Source organism: Monodelphis domestica, chromosome 2, assembly GCF_027887165.1.
Source record: "Monodelphis domestica isolate mMonDom1 chromosome 2, mMonDom1.pri, whole genome shotgun sequence".
NCBI lineage: Eukaryota > Metazoa > Chordata > Mammalia > Didelphimorphia > Didelphidae > Monodelphis > Monodelphis domestica.
Genome location: NC_077228.1, coordinates 166,096,740 through 166,112,854, shown reverse-complemented (window position 1 = coordinate 166,112,854; position 16,115 = coordinate 166,096,740). Strand labels below are relative to the sequence as shown.

Below are 16,115 nucleotides of genomic sequence, written 5' to 3'. Positions count from 1 at the left end.
TGAGAAAATAATCTTCTAAACTATATTCTCCCCATTTTGAACCCCACATCCACTAAAATTGGACACAAAAGTAAGACTCGGAGCATTGGATGTTTCTGCAGTGGCTTCTAAGACAATCTGATATTTTTAATATTTTCAGAGATAGGAAGACAGAACAGCAATGGCTCCAGAGTCCCTAGAAACTGCCTGGTGGTCTGGTATTATGGGGATTTGTAAAGCTCACTTTGTGGAGGTCATCCCAGCTGGATCTCAACCCTGAAACAAAGGATTCAAAGGCAGTGTCAAGCAGACCAAACAGCCTATAAATGAGCTTTCAAACAATACATGTTAGTGGGGGGGGGGAGGCTGGAAAGCAGAGAAAGGAGGGGAGAACAAAGGGAGAAGGGGGCTTTTTCCGCTATCCCCAAACCCTCCTGGGAGAGATAAATATAATTATCATCCTGGCGTGACAGCACATAAAATAAAAGAGATACCAGTAGGCGACCATCTCTGCCGGGACTCGAACCCGGAACCTCTGGATTAGAAGTCCAGCGCGCTCGTCCATTGCGCCACAGAGACCTCACCACACATACAGCATCAGCACCAGAACTGAAAAAGCACATACCTTCTGCATCACCGAGCCATCTCAGCATCCTGCGCTCTGAGCAAAGGACAGGGACAGCTGGAAAATCCGGAGCAGGGATCCACAAGCCGGCTCCATCAAAGCCTCTCTCAACACAGCAGGTCCCTGGGTCTGTAAGAAATGGGAAGGATCTGAGGAGGATCTTTTTCCTTTGACCCAGCATCTCTAATGGAAAAGGAACTGGAGCCTCTTTTTTCCTCTCCATCCTCAGGGAAGGATACAGAGAAGGTCTCTCCATTCTTATGCTAATTATGCATTATAACTCTAGCCCTAACAGTGAAAACAGAAAAACAGAAGCCATATCTATCTCCATCCTCATTCTGTATCACTCTAACCCAGTCCAGCTCTGTTCAGAGAAAGACTGAGCAAAGCTGGGAAGCCTGGAAGAACTGCTCCCAGAGACAAAGGGACTGCCTCAGTACAGAGGCTGAATGAGGGGCAACAAAGATCAGCAGGGAAAGCTGGATTCGGAGCAGCAGAGAGGTCACTGGTCCAGACTTGATCTCCAGCTTTGTATTAATCTACCAAGGAAGGAGTCACCTCCTTTGCTGAGCGGTGGGAGTGGAAAAGGCAGGGGCCAGATTAATGAAATGCAGATGGGAGGTGCTTGGGAGACCTCTCAGGATCTGGGAAGGGGAAAGATTTGAGAGGACCAGATCACCACATCCCTCTTTTGAGGACACAACTAGGGATGAGAATCGGAAAATTGGGCCATTTGGACCAATATTCCCCCATGGATCCAATGCGACCATAACCTGTATAATACCTATCTTGCCTTCCTTAGATTCCCTTATACCTTGTATCATGCTCCCCTCTAATAGAGAGTAAAACTACAGAAATATCCAAGGAATAGGATATTCCTATGTTTTAGGAAATTTCTAGGGTTAGAAGTACTATTACAAGATCATTTTGAGTCCATTTTTAACTTGTGATGAAACTTCCCCTCATCCAATGCAGAAGGAGTACTTGTATATTTAAAGTATCCTAGAAAAGACAACTTTACAATCGTCCTTGGTTACTATTTCCTATACTAAGTTACCCTCGTGTTCAATAAATTCCTCCTTCTCTGAAATCTAAATCACTGCTGCTTTGGTTTAAGCTGATTTCACAGAATTCCAAAATTATAGAATGTGAGTGTACCAGGAGAAACCTTTAGAGATAAGTTAGTCTAAACCCCTCACTCTATAGATAAGAAAACTGGGGCCTGAAGAAATGAAATCACTTTCCTAACTTAGCAGCAGAGTCAGCATTAGAATCCTGACCTCCTAATTCCCAATATAATGCCCTTCCCACTATGCTATGCAATCTCCCTTTAATAGAAAATAGTCAATCACTAAAATGATTTGTTTGACTCAAAGGCTTTTTATTCAAGCCTCTCTATACCCACTACACACAGAAATAAGAGGAAGTAAAAGGACAGGCTCCAGATTGTGTCTGCTCTCTGTTTTACTGAGGTATCCCGCTTCCCTTGTACTCCACAACCTAGACTATCTTAGCTCCATCTTATCAAAAGATTAAAGCTACCTCAAAAGAAAGCTACCTCAAAAGAAAGCTACCTGCTATCAGATGGGGAAGTACATCTGTCTGTCTCTCCATCTCTTTCAATCTCCACCCCAGATCTAGAACTCCTTACCTTAGATACCTCTAGATTCATGTTCTCAGTCTCTGGGGAACTTAATACACTCATCTCTGAGGGTCCTGCCTTGAAGCCCAGCTATTTCAGTTGTTGACTGGGTAAGGACAAAGAAGTCTGCTTTAGCCTGCTACACACTGACTAGGAAGTCCCAGGTCCTAGATTGTGCTTCACTTTCATGCCCTATTCCAATCTTCTAACTAAACCACCTTACCATCTGGTGGCTGTCACTCACAAACCACCTTCTTTCTACCTCTTGCTCTTAAGAATCAATTCACTAGTCATTGTGCCTCTTTATGGGTTGTCCTTTATCAAAATGTTGGTTCCTGGTTGTATATAGTAATAGCAATATTGTACAATGACCAACTATGAAAGACTTGGCTACCCTCAGCAATGCTGGGATCTGGGACAATACTGAAGGACTTATGATGGAGAATGACATCCACCTGCAGAGAAAGAACTGTTGGAATAGGATGCAGATCAAAGCATGCTATCCTTCATATCAGTCTTTTTACGGTTTTATTTGGGGGGGGTTGGGGTTTTGTATGAGTGTGGTGTTACAAAAATGACCAAGATGGAAATGTGTTCTACATAATAATATTTGGATCTTATAATTTTGGGAAATGTTGACTGAAAATTATTATTATATGTAATTAGGAAAATAAAAATATTGTTGAATGAGAAAAATAAATACAATTTTTTAAAAATTTAAAAGGCAGAACCTGTCTCACCTTTTGGATTATTATGCCTAAAGCTTAGCACAATGTCAGGCACAAAGTAAGTACTTCATATTTTTTTTCATTCATTGAAATGGAGACTTTACTATTGGAATAGAGAATAAAAAGAGAACACATTTACATAGCACTTAACAGTTACAAGACATTTATGTAAGTTATCTCCTTTGATCCTCATGATCACTTTGTATGGACTTTTACAAATATGAATATTATTAACACCATTTTAGAGATGGGTAAACTGAGCCTGAGTATTGATAGTATCATAAATATCAATCCAGAAATTCCCTTATTGATCAAGTAATCTAATCCTTTTCTTCAGATTAAAAAAAAATGGAGGTAATGAAGTCATTTGCTCATTGTGGTATAGTGAATAGAGTGCTAGGTTTGGAGTCAGGAAGACCTTAGTTCAAATATGGGATTTGAGCATACTCACTGTGTGATCCTGGGCAAGTCACTTAACCTCTTGGACTCAGTTTTTCTCAACTGTAAGCTGAGGTAATAATAAGACCTACCTCAAAGGGTTGTTGTGAGGATCAAATGAGATAATATATGTAAAGTGATTAGTATAGTGCCTGGCTTATAGCAAGTATTATAAAAATGCTTATCTCCCTTTCTCACTGTCTCTTCCCTTCTAATATATCACATATGTAATAAAAAATAAAATTCAAATAATATTCAAATGTCAAATAATATTCAAAAATAATAAAATTCAAAAATAAAGAAATATTCAAATTCAGGTCTTTTAAACCCCACATCTTTAAGCAAAACCAAGAAAACATTATACACAGGGACTGTAACATTGTGGAATGATCCAATGTAATGGACTTTGCTACTAGTAGTAATGCAAAGATCCAGGACAATCCTAAGGGACTTATGACAAAGAACACTATCCACAGCCAGAGAAAGAACTGTAGGAGAAGAAACCCAGAAGAAAACATGATTTATCACTTGTTTATATGGGTATAGAATTTGGGGTTTTGGTTTTAAAAGAATATTACAAAAATGAATAATATGGAAATGTTTTGAGTGATAATGTATGTATAACCCAGTGGAATTGCTTGTCAACTCCAGCAAGGGGGAGGAAAGAGGGGAGGGAGACAACCTGAATCCTGTAACCATGGAAAAATGTTTTAAATTAAATTTAAAATTAAAAAATAAAATAAATCAACACCACATTTCTGCATGTTCTTCTACATTATGTACTCTCTCTCAGTTATGTAGCTCAATGCTTCTCACCTAGACTACAATAATAGCATCTGTTCATTCTGTTTTTAATATATCTCTACATATACATGGTAGGGTAAATAGAGCGCTGGACCTGAATGCAGGATGTCTCATTTTTATTAATTCAAATCTGGCCTCAGGGACTTAATAGCTATAAGACCGTGGGCAAGTCACTTAACCCTTTTTGTCTCCACTCCTTGTCCATAAAATGTGTTAGAAAAGGAAGAAGAAAACCATTCTAGTGTCTTTGCTAAGAAAATCCCAAAACAGGTCACAAAGCACTGGACACACCTGAAATAACTGAACAAAAACATATATTCATTCCTTACATGCTGGCCTGTGTCCTTTCTGACTTATAATCCTGAGAACTTCTCTTAGGCTAGTGATGTTATATATTAAAACCTCTTTAGAGAGGCAGCATGATATATGGTAGATTGACTGCTAGACCTGAAAACAGAAGATTGTGGTTCAGATCTTGCCTCAAGCCTAATTCAGGGAGACTATGTAAGATTCTGTGTGAAAGAAAGAATCATTAGGTCTCTCAAATAGCAACCCCAAGTTTAGTTCCCTTTCAGGGAGAGGCGAGGCTTTTCGGAATGCTCTATGTTTATGGGACCTGGCGAGTCCTTTTTGTTAAACTTCTGCCATTCTGTGTAGTGAAATATACCTTGAGTGCATATATGTTATGTAGAAGGAAATTTTCCTGGAGCAACTCCAGGTGGGAACAAACAGAAGAGGAGGGGAGAGATGACTCATTCAGAGTTAACCCTAAGGATATAGTTACCTGGTTAATGGGAACCCAGAGCCTTGGGTAGGCTACATTTATAAGTAAAGTTCATAATATGCTTTCTTCACAATAGTCCAGTAAGCTTATTGGTGGACATATTTTATCCTATTTTATAGAAGAGAAAAATTCCTTGGAAAAATTAAGTGACTGGTCCAGAGTCTCAGAGCTAAGAAAATATAATAGCCCAGATTCAAACTGAATTCATTTCAGACACAAAGTCCAAACATGTTCCCATTTTAAAACTACCATTCACAATCCAAATTGCTGTGAGAATGTTTTACATTTTAAGTGACATATAAATACCATTGATAGAGAACCAATTTTACTATGGTAACATTGCTGCTGTTAAGTGAAAGTCATCTTTGGTGAATTAATTACACTTCCTCCTTCCTTTCTAAAAAATCCAAATTGGGTTAATCCTCTTTTAATGTTTCTCATTTTGACTTTAGAGGGGAAAAAAACCAACAAACAACAGTAGAGTCATTAATTACATTAGCTAATCAATAAACTTCATTTGACATATAGTTGCCAAAAACCAACATGCAACTTCTTTGGCCCAGAAGTGGTGATTTCATGGGAGAATAGATTTAAACTTGGAAGGGACCTTAGAGACTATAGAACCCAACCTCCTCATTTTATACGTGAATGTTATATGAAGTTCAGAGAAGTATATGAAGGTGATTTTACATATACAATGAGAACTTATGGATTGAAGTAGAGCCTGGACAAAGCCCTCCAAATCTCTCAAGGTCTGTGACATCACCTTGTGATTTAGACCAGTGATATAAAACTCAAATAAAAACAGAGGTCACCAATACATAGGCAAATATCCTTATGGGCTGCATATTGACTTCATTTTTAAATATGTCATCTACGTTCATTTATTTCCCAATTACATTTTAACTCAATCCCAGTGGCCCCTGGGGGTTTCATCTTTCACATGTCTAGTTTACCATGTGTCAAGAAAGTAAATACACGTGGAGGAACAAACATTTCCTTCCCCATCAAACCTGCCCTATCCAAATAGCTCATTAGCTTTGCTTGTCAAATAAAATACTGGACAGAAATTATGTTTGTGTTCTTGCTCTTTCTCTAAAGACCAAGTAGGATCAGGAAATCTTTTCTCTTTCTGGAAGATCTGATTCCCAAATGTCCAAATTTGGAAATTCTTGAACTTGGAGTTACCCATAAGGCAATTCTAAAATATAGTGCTTCCCAAGAAATTTTTATTTGACTAAAAAGTTAAATTCTGAGAATTATATCATATAGGGAATTAAAGATCTCTCCTCCTCCACAAAGAAGTTGGAATTCAAATACTGTCCATGATTATTTTTTTAAACCATGTACAAATGCATGTCTACTACATGTTTATATAGAATCAGATGCTGGTGAAGGAAGGAAGGAAGGAAGGAAGGAAGGAAGGAAGGAAGGAAGGAAGGAAGGAAGGAAGGAAGGAAGGAAGGAAGGAAGGAAGGAAGGAAGGAAGAAGGAAGGAAAAATACATAGGCTCACTGAGAAAAAGACAGAGAACTTTATCTCAAAGCTCATTCATATACCTTAAGGAGGTCCTCCAATGAGAGTCCAGCCCTCTAAGTCCAGTCAATCAATCACCTTGAGTTTTTTGTTAGTAAATCACTAGTGTACAAGTCAGTATTCCATGAGACCTTACCCTTCTGATGCCTCCATGCAGAGTCTTATCTTATAATCTCATCATGATGTTTAGGGAAATAATCAAATTAATCAGGCAGTTCTCTAAACAACCACCCTCCCTAATAGAAATGTGAGTTATAATGTAAGTGGCCTGCACTTCACTCATAAACAAACTGATGGGAGTCACTCATTCTTTTACTCAATGTTACTCAAGTATATCTGGAAAGTGACAGCAAATCCTGTTTTTGGCCACAGAAACAAATACAATTAGTCTCCATATTTACTTATAGTCTCATTCACAACCCAAGGCCCATATGGTCAAGCTCTTCAAGCTAATCTTCAAAAGCCCAGAATCTGAGGCAAGGACTATTTACAAAAAGAAAAAAAAATTCTATTGAAAAAAAAAAAACCAGGATCACAGATCCAGGAAGAATATTTAAGACCATCTAGTCCAACTCCCTTGTTTTACATGTAAGGCCCAAATGGTATTGGTATCACAGACAAAATTAGAACCCATCTCCTGACTCCAGGTCTACTTCTCTTATTACAGCATCATCCTATTCAATGAGTCATATTAATAGTACTGAGGAAAGAAACCAGGGCTCATCTCCCATCTCTTCCCTTCCCATGTGCAAGATGGGAAGTCAGATCCTATAACTTCATAAAACTTTTTGTTGGCATAAAGAAACCAAAATCTCAGCACCTAGCTTAGTGCCTCTGAAGGAAAAAAAAAACAATACATTACCAGCCTTAGAGTCCTACTTTCTCTGTTGTTCAAAGATTTCTGACCCTTTGTGGCCCCTAAAATGGGGGTTTTCTTGGCAATTATACTGGAGTCATGTGCCATTTCTTTCTCCAGCTCATTTTGCAGCTGAGGAAACTGAGGCAAACAGGGTGAAATGACTTGGCCAGGGTCACACAGCTACTAAATGTCTGAGGTTACATCTGAACTCAAAGAAGAAAAGTCATCCTGACTTCAGAACCCACACGCTATCCACTGTGCCACTGGCCTGTCTTCTCATATCCCACAGTTAACAATGAAAGAGGTTAGGGAGTTTATCTGTAGGATCAAAAAGGCATAGATCTTTTTAACACTCCACAGTTGTTTAAAAGCAGTGAATGAAGCAAAGAGAACTTGAAGCTCTGGTTTTTAGGACTTTGTATTATACTGCAAGAGTAGATTTGCATGTGTTTTGGAAAGAGGAATATAATAGGCCAGGTGAGATTGCTTTGTAGCAAAGTGGTGGGACTGAGGGATTATATAGCAGGATGGTGTTGTGCGTGTCCCTGGAGACATGTTCTATGCTTTACATTGCCTGAGGTCTTGAGTACACCATGTGGAATGAGGCTAGAATAGCTGTGAACTACCGTCCCCAACCTCTTAGGTGTAACTGTGTCACTGACATGGAGTCCTGAGATGCATAATCTGCTTTACTCCCCAACTCTTTTCATTGACATACAGCCCCTTTCTGTTATGTCCTGTTCTGCTCAACATTCCTTCTCAGACCTTTTTATCAGAACTCTTCCTTTTATGTACGGAAGGCAAGAAAAAGAGATTAAGCATAGTCAAATAGATAGAGAAATAGACAGTTAGATACAGATAGACAGACAGACACAAAAATAGATAGACAGAAAGCAGGCAGATAGATGGGCAAATAGATAGAAAGGACAACTAGAAAGACAGCGGATAAATATAAATATAGACAGATAGATAGGAGAGAGCAAACAGACATAAAGACAAGTAGAAAGATGGCAGATAGATAGATAGACAGACAGACTAGATAGATATACAGATAGGCAGAGATAGATAGATAGATATAGAGAGAGATGGATGGATGGATAGATAGATAGGCAGAGAGACTAGATAGATAGATAGATAGATAGATAGATAGATAGATAGATAGATAGACAGGCAGACAGAAAGACTAGATAGATATACAGATAGATAGATAGATAGATAGATAGATAGATAGATAGATAGATAGATAGATAGATAGATAGATAGACAGACAGAGACAGACAGACAGACAGACAGACAGACAGATAGATAGATAGATAGATAGATAGATAGATAGATAGATAGATAGATGGAGATAGATAACTAGACAGACAGACACAGACAGATAGATAGTTAGGCAGACAGACTAGATAGATAGACTTACTAAATAGACAGATAGATGGATGGATAAATGGATAGCTGGATACAGACAGGTAGAAAGATTAGATATACAGACAGATAGACTAGATAGACAGATAAAGATAGATAACTAAACCTACAGTCACAGACAGATATAGATAGACAGACAGTCACAGAGATAAAGAGATAGAGAGACAGACAGAAAGAAATCTACATACACATATCACTTAAAATGAATCAGACTCTGGGCTAAGCACTTTACCAATAGTATTTCATTTGATCCTCATAACAACCCTAGAAGGTAGGTAATGTTACTATCCTCATTTTATAATTGAGGAAACTGAGGCAAACAGTAGTTAAGTGATTTGTCCAGTGATTGTCTGAGACAAGATTTGAGCTTAGGTCTTCCTGACTCCAGGCCCAGCAATCCATCCACTGCACCACTTAACTGCCTAATACACTAGATGTCTGCCAGCATAAGGTGCAAATGGTGAAAGACACTCTCAGGTTACTTTGTCTTTGAGGCTACTTTACCCTAATTTCATCCCTATAAAATAAAGGTCTCCTCCACACTTTACCCTCATCAAGTTTCTTTCCATTCACATTTATATTTCCTTCCCTATCCGTCTCTTATTAGACTTTAAGTTCCTTGAAAGTAGTTTATTCTTATATTTATATCTCCAATAACTAGCCTACCATTTACCTCACAGTAGACAATTAATAAACATTTGTTGATCGAACGACTGATTTCTCCAGGTCTCTCAAGCCTAAACATACCTTTCCTTTGATTCCCTCTTTCCCTCTATCCAAAGCCTATTTTTCTGGTTTCCCATTTCTACCCCCCTCCCTTCTCTTTCCTGTCCCCTGAAGGCAAAGGATTGAAATAGACTGTATATTTCTGAAATACTTTGGAGAATCAACTCTAATCACAGGATGAGAGATTTAGAGTTGGAAAGTACCTTAGATAATCCAGTGCATCCCCCTCAATTTATACTTGAAGAAAATGAGGAACGAAGAAGTGAATTGACTTATCCAATGTAGTAGACAGAGCATTGGACCTGAGATCTGAAAGATGATAGTTTAAATACAACCTTAGATACTTACTGCTATGATACATTGGTCAGGTCACTTAACTTCTGTTTGCTTCAGTTTCCTCAACTGTAAAATGGAAATAATAACACCTCCTTCCCAAGGTATTTGTGAAGATTCAATGAGATATCTGTAAAGTACTTAACACAGTGCCTGGCACATGATTTGTTGTTGTTTGGTCATTTCCATCACATCCAACTATTCTTGAACTTATTTGGGATTTTCTTGGCCAAAGATGCTAAAGTGATTGCCATTGCTTTCTCCAGCCCATTTGATAATGAAGAATTTGAGGCAAACAGGGTTAAGTTACTTAGCTAGGGTCACTTAACTAGCAAGTGTCTGAGACTATATTTGAATATCGGGTCTCCTAACTCCAGGTCCAGCATTGAGCTACCTAGCTGACCCCCTGGCACATAGTAGGCATCTAAATGTTCTCTTCTTTCTTTAGATAAATAGTAACAGAGCCAGGATCTGGACTCAGGTCCACAGACAACAAATCCAGTGCCCTTCCCATTGTACCATACAATTTCCATGTTCTGAGACAGAATTATAGTTTCTCACTATGCGGCCATGAAACAGATAAACTTTAGGAATCATTGGTAATGATTACTTTGATGATTTACTTTAGTAAGAACTGGTCCCAGGTAACAGCAGGCTTAATAGCTGAGTCAAACCAAAATGAATATCTACTATAGGATTTAGTTACACATAGAATCAATAAGAAGCTAATCATTTAGATATGGGAAAATATTAAGTGGGGAATATGTTTTATAAGAATAGTTATAAAGTTAGAAACCATCAATATATACTCCCTGTCTGTTAACTGGAAATTCCCTTTAAGGCCCCTACAAATACAAAATCTCTGGTGTTTTCTACACTAAAAAAAAAAATTAAAATCCCTTGCTCTCTTGGACATTTAGTTTCCCTTTATTTGAGGGCTGTCAAAACTTACTTTCAAAATCAGATGATGCTATGATAGTCACAGGGGCTAATCCAATATGATATATAGAATCAACAGTGGTCCCATTTTAGATTTCTCCATCCAATATGCCCAGGAATAAATTATTACTAATGAGTCATATACCTTTTCTTGTAAAATTTGTCAAGACCCTTTGTTCTGTTGCTCTTGTTTGTTGTTATTGTTCTTTTGATACAACCACCTAGCCTTGTTTTCCCTTTCTGTGATACAAAGCCTGCTACGTAAGTAAATTCAAGATCTTTGACAAAACTTGGAATACCAGATGATCATTGATTTATTCATATTAAATCAGTTATACTAAAAAACTTGTTTTCCCAGTCTTTTCTTTTCTAGGTAAGAAAATGTATTTCTAACAATCATCTAGTCCAACTCATGATGAAAAGCAATATCCTGTATGATATCTCTGGCAAGTGGTTATCCAGCCTCCATTGAAAGATCTCCAGAGACAGCTAGGTAGCACAGAGGATAGAGCTCTAGACCTGGAAGAAGGAGAATCTGGGTGCAAATCTGGCCTCAGATACTTCCTAGCTGTATGACCATGGACAAGTCATTTAACCCTGTTTGCTTAGCCCTGGCCCTTCTGTCTTGAAGTTACTACTAAGACAAAAAGTAAGGAAAGGAAGGGAAAAGAGAAGGAAGGGAGGAAAGAAGGGGAAAAGGAAAGGAGGAAAGAAGAAAGAAATAAAGGGAGGAAAGAAAGGATGGAGGAAGGAAGAAAGGGAAGGAGGAAGGAAGGAAGGAAGGAAGGAAGGAAGGAAGGAAGGAAGGAAGGAAGGAAGGAAGGAAGGAAGGAAGGAAGGAAGGAAGGAAGGAAGGAAGGAAGGAAGGAAGGAAGGGAGGGAGGGAGGGAGGAAGGGAGGAAGGAAGGGAGGGAGGAAGGAAGGGAGGGAGGAAGGAAGAAAGGAAGGAAGGAAGGAAGGAAGGAAGGAAGGAAGGAAGGAAGGAAGGAAGGAAGGAAGGAAGGAAGGAAGGAAGGAAGGAAGGGAGGGAGGGAGGGAGGAAGGGAGGAAGGAAGGGAGGGAGGAAGGAAGGAAGGAAGGAAGGAAGGAAGGAAGGAAGGAAGGAAGGAAGGAAGGAAGGAAGGAAGGAAGGAAGGAAGGAAGGAAGGAAGGAAGGAAGGAAGGGAGGGAGGGAGGGAGGAAGGGAGGAAGGAAGGAAGGAAGGAAGGAAGGAAGGGAGGGAAGAACGAAGGATCTCCAGCAAAAGGTAAATCACAGCATTCCAAAGTAACCCATTCTCACTTTGGGATTAGCATATTAGTTAGGAAGATTTTCCATATATCAAACACAAGATTACTTTTCTGCAGCTTCCATCTGTTACTCCCAGTTTTGTTCTTTAGAGGGAAGACAAATTAATCTCTCTTTCATATGACAGGCCTTCAGAAACCTGAAGACAATTACCACACTCCCCCCTCCCCCCAAAACACACACATACACAAATTATTCTACAGACTTACCTTCCTTGGTTCCTGCAGCCAGTCTTCATATAAGACAGTCTCCAGTCTTCTCAACATCCTGTTCTCTGTCCTCTGGATTTATTCAGAGTTGTCAAAAGTACCTCCTAAAGAGTTATATACCCAGAGTAGACACAATATTCAAGATGGGGCTAGTCAAGGCAGTTTTGGCAGAATTATGACCCTTTTCATTTTGGATACTGTGCCTTTATTAATGCAGCCTTCTGTCAGTTTTATTATTTTGACTGCCACACTGTTGGCTCACATTGGGCTTCTAATCCATTGAAATCCCCAGATATCTTTGATCTCAACTATTTACCTAACCCCACCTTTGCTCTTCCTGTGTTTGTTTTTGTTTTTATAAACCCTTACCCTCTGTTTTAATATCAATTCTAAGACAGAACTACAAGGGCTTGGCAATAGGGATTGTGACTTGCCCAGGGTCACACAACTAGGAAGTTTCTGAAACTCATTTTCAACCCACTACTTCTCAACTCCAAGCCTGGCAGTCTATCCACTATGTTACCGACCTGCCCCTCATATTCTGCTTGTGAAGTTGATTGGGTTTTTTCCTAACCCCTCGTATAGCCTTTACATTTATCCCTTTATAATTCATCTTATTACAGTAAATATGGCCCATGATTCTAGCCTATAAAGGTTTTTTTCAGTGTTTTAGTGAGGGGTGTGCTAGAACCAACTCTAGCCAGTTTGCAAAAGCCAATTATTCAATATGAGCATTTATACTACAGAAATCAGCAACTGCTACAAACTGGGGGTTTGATTTATTCTTTTGCTTATTGTCTAGATTGGAGAAAGGTTAATAATGCAGACTGAACTTTAAAGTGTGCATGCCTACATTACCCCCCCCCCCAAGACTGGCTGTTCAGCATTTACCATCACACCCTTCTATTACTTTCACATTGAACAAGGGTCTAGCAGAGAGCTCAGAGAATGAAGTCATCGCTAGGCAGTAAGCCTAGTCACAACAGGACAACAATAATAATAACACCGTTCTTATCATAGGTTAAGGTTTAGAAAGTGAGTTCCATGCACTATCTCTCTTGGAGCTCCCAGTACCCCTCATATTTATAGTCCCTCTAGCTTTGTATCATCTGCAAATTGGATTAGAATGTGGGGTCCTTAGGGACCATGCTTTTACCTTTCTGTGTGTGCCTAGCACTTAGCACAGAGCCCAATGCCTAGTAAGAGCTTAATAGCTGTGTGTTTGGGCTGCCTGACTAATGAGTAAGTCATCTGTGTCTTCATCCAAGTTATTGATTAAAATGTTAAACATCAGATGCCCAAGAATAGCTCCTCAGGCGCTATCTATCACTCCAGGGTATCTGGACCCAGTTACTTGATGATTTCCAAATTTACCTCATTGATCTAATAATCATCTAATTCACATATCAACATTTCTATTCAAGATGTGAAAGGGATAGTAGAGAGAATCAAATCCAAAGCCTACCTGAAGGATGAAACCCTTCTATGGCACAGTCCTCCCTACTGGACTTTATAGCTGTCCCCTGGTGCAAAGTATAGTACAACTAATCTGTCTTCCATCTAATCATGCTTCAAATATTTGAAGACTGAGAATATTAAATACCATAAACCCCAACAAATTTTTGTAAGCAAAAAAGAAAACAAAACAATGCCTGCATTTGACTACTTTTCGAATGATATGATTTTTGAGTCCTCTCAATGTTCTGGTCATTACTATATACATTATTATATACTATATACATTACAATATATCTACTAGATATATTGGTTTGTGAATGAGCAAGAGCTGAGAAGACCCTGACAGAATGGAAAAGAATGAATCAGCTGAGCATATCTTGTTTTACAGTAGCACATGGTAAGTAGTGCCTTGACCTTTCTTCACTTTCAGAAGTCACTTTTAGTTTCTTTTAGTCCCACTTGATTCTTTCTGAAATCCCCAAGTCTGTCTCCAACTAGAGCAGCGAGGTGGTGCAGTAAGTAGATAAGAGCACTGGGCTTAGAATCAGGAAGATTCGACCTCACAAGTTCAAATCTGGCATCAGGTGCTTACTAGCTAGCTGTGTGTCTAGGCAAGTTGCTTAACCTTCTTTGCTTTGGTTCCTCATTGGTAAAATAAGCTTGTAAAGGAAATAACAAACCACTCCAGTACATTCGCCTCAAAGGAGGTTGTGACCAGTCAGACACTGAACAAACCTACCTGTAAGGCTACCTTGATCCACCATCTATGATGGGCTGAGGAACAGAAGCACCAATACAATGACTCCCCTTTCCCCCCTACTGGAGCTCAGGAATGCTATTGCTCTTGGGGTAGTTTTAATGTGGCCCCTGACTTTGGAAGAATTATAGAGATGCAATCTCCTTCACCTCAAATCATTTCTCTACCTGTAAAAGTACTCCTAATTTCCCACAGTGGCTTACTAATGACTCTCACCTTAGACCTGTAAGAGTCTTCTTAAGCAGCAGACTGGATTACTGGATTAATCTGAATTGTACAATGAAAGCCTGATCTGGAAGGAAAGATGTCTCAGAACGAGGAGGGAAGGTGAATTTCACTGTCAGTTCCCACAGTTATCTGAGCAATCTGGAAGAAAATTTTCTCCCTGCGTTATCTAGGTCCACTAACAACAGATTTCTGACCTGCCTCCAACTTCCTTACTCATACCTGTTCTCTTAGCCCCTCTCTTTCTGTTATTGAGGGTCTAAATCCCTATAAAACTCCTAAATATAAATCATCCCCTTTTTGATGTACTTACTTATAGAACCTCGGCCCAGTCTTGTTACCTTTCCTCTCCCTTCCTCTGAGAATTCTTCATCTCTTTCCTTCCTCCTGAGTCACAAACTCCCTTGATCAATGTAGTCCTATCCCCAGAGTACTTTTCTCTTCTACTCCATCTTCTTTTATTTTTGTCTCATTCATTTTCTCCAAAACTCTTCTAGAGCTCCTTCAGTTCTCATCTCCCTCCACTTCCTATCTTTCCTGGTCTTCAACCATCTCAGACCCTGTCCTCATCTATTACTATAAACTCCCAATTCCTTGGGCCACAGAGTTTCTATCCATTTGTTTTCCTTTTGCCTCTTGCCTTCAATCCCTGTTGCCTTCACCTCACCAACCCACAGTTATGTCATACTTTTCTCTGTCTTTGTCCCTTCCAGTCATCAACCCCCTAAATAGCTATGCATATAGCCCCCAAAAGTTCCCTCTCCCTTTGACTCACTCAATCTCCCATATACTTTCTCATTCATGCTTATTTCCTCAGATCCATTGATTCCCTTTTCCCTCCACCGAGAATCCAGTTCCTTGGCCATTTCACTCACCATTCCCTCTTGTCCTCTCGACATCATTATTCTCAGTGCCTGTTGCCCAGAATCATCTTCCCCTTGTTTCATCTAGTCCTTTGACTTTGCATTCTGTCCAGGATGTTTTTCTATTCTGTCCCTCAGCTAATCTATCAGCCAGCCTATACTCTTTCTAACTTTATTCGCCACCTCACTTCCTTGTCTCTTTCTTCAGCTGGGACTTTGTGCTCTGGAGGCTGCAGGAACAAGAGGCCCCACATGGGGCCCAAGCAGTCCCCATGGCATCAAGTTACCATGGGGACAGGCTGGCAGCCAGGCTCTTTAATCTTCACTGATCCACCATCGGTTCCCCCCAGGTCTTAAAGGGCCAGAGACCGGGAAGTTGGGGAGCTAAGACTATACTCAAAATGGGGCGGGGGGGGGGGGGTGGGGGGGGGAGGGCTCAGCCAATGGGATTTTCTTTACCTTCAGTTTCTCTTAGATCAAGTTTCTATTCCATCTGAT

At 39.6% G+C, this 16,115-nt stretch overlaps 1 long non-coding RNA gene and 1 other non-coding gene across 4 annotated transcripts in view; both read right to left on the bottom strand.

Moving 5' to 3' along the window:
• LOC107651327 (uncharacterized) overlaps nt 1–15,898 on the bottom strand; it is a 54,047-nt gene extending 38,149 nt beyond the window's left edge. The window contains exons 1-4 of one of the 3 annotated variants that reach the window (XR_008916283.1): nt 15,630–15,898; nt 14,746–14,895; nt 12,315–12,418; nt 605–733 (exon numbers count right to left, since the gene is read on the bottom strand). This is a non-coding gene — a long non-coding RNA (uncharacterized LOC107651327). The remainder of the gene's footprint in view (nt 1–604; nt 734–12,314; nt 12,419–14,745; nt 14,896–15,629) is intronic. The other 2 variants (XR_008916284.1, XR_008916282.1) reach the window with 2 other exon arrangements.
• On the bottom strand, nt 485–558 carry TRNAR-UCU (transfer RNA arginine (anticodon UCU)). Its single transcript has one exon. It is a non-coding gene; the product is annotated as a tRNA-Arg (tRNA).
• Nucleotides 15,899–16,115: the final 217 nt, after the last annotated feature.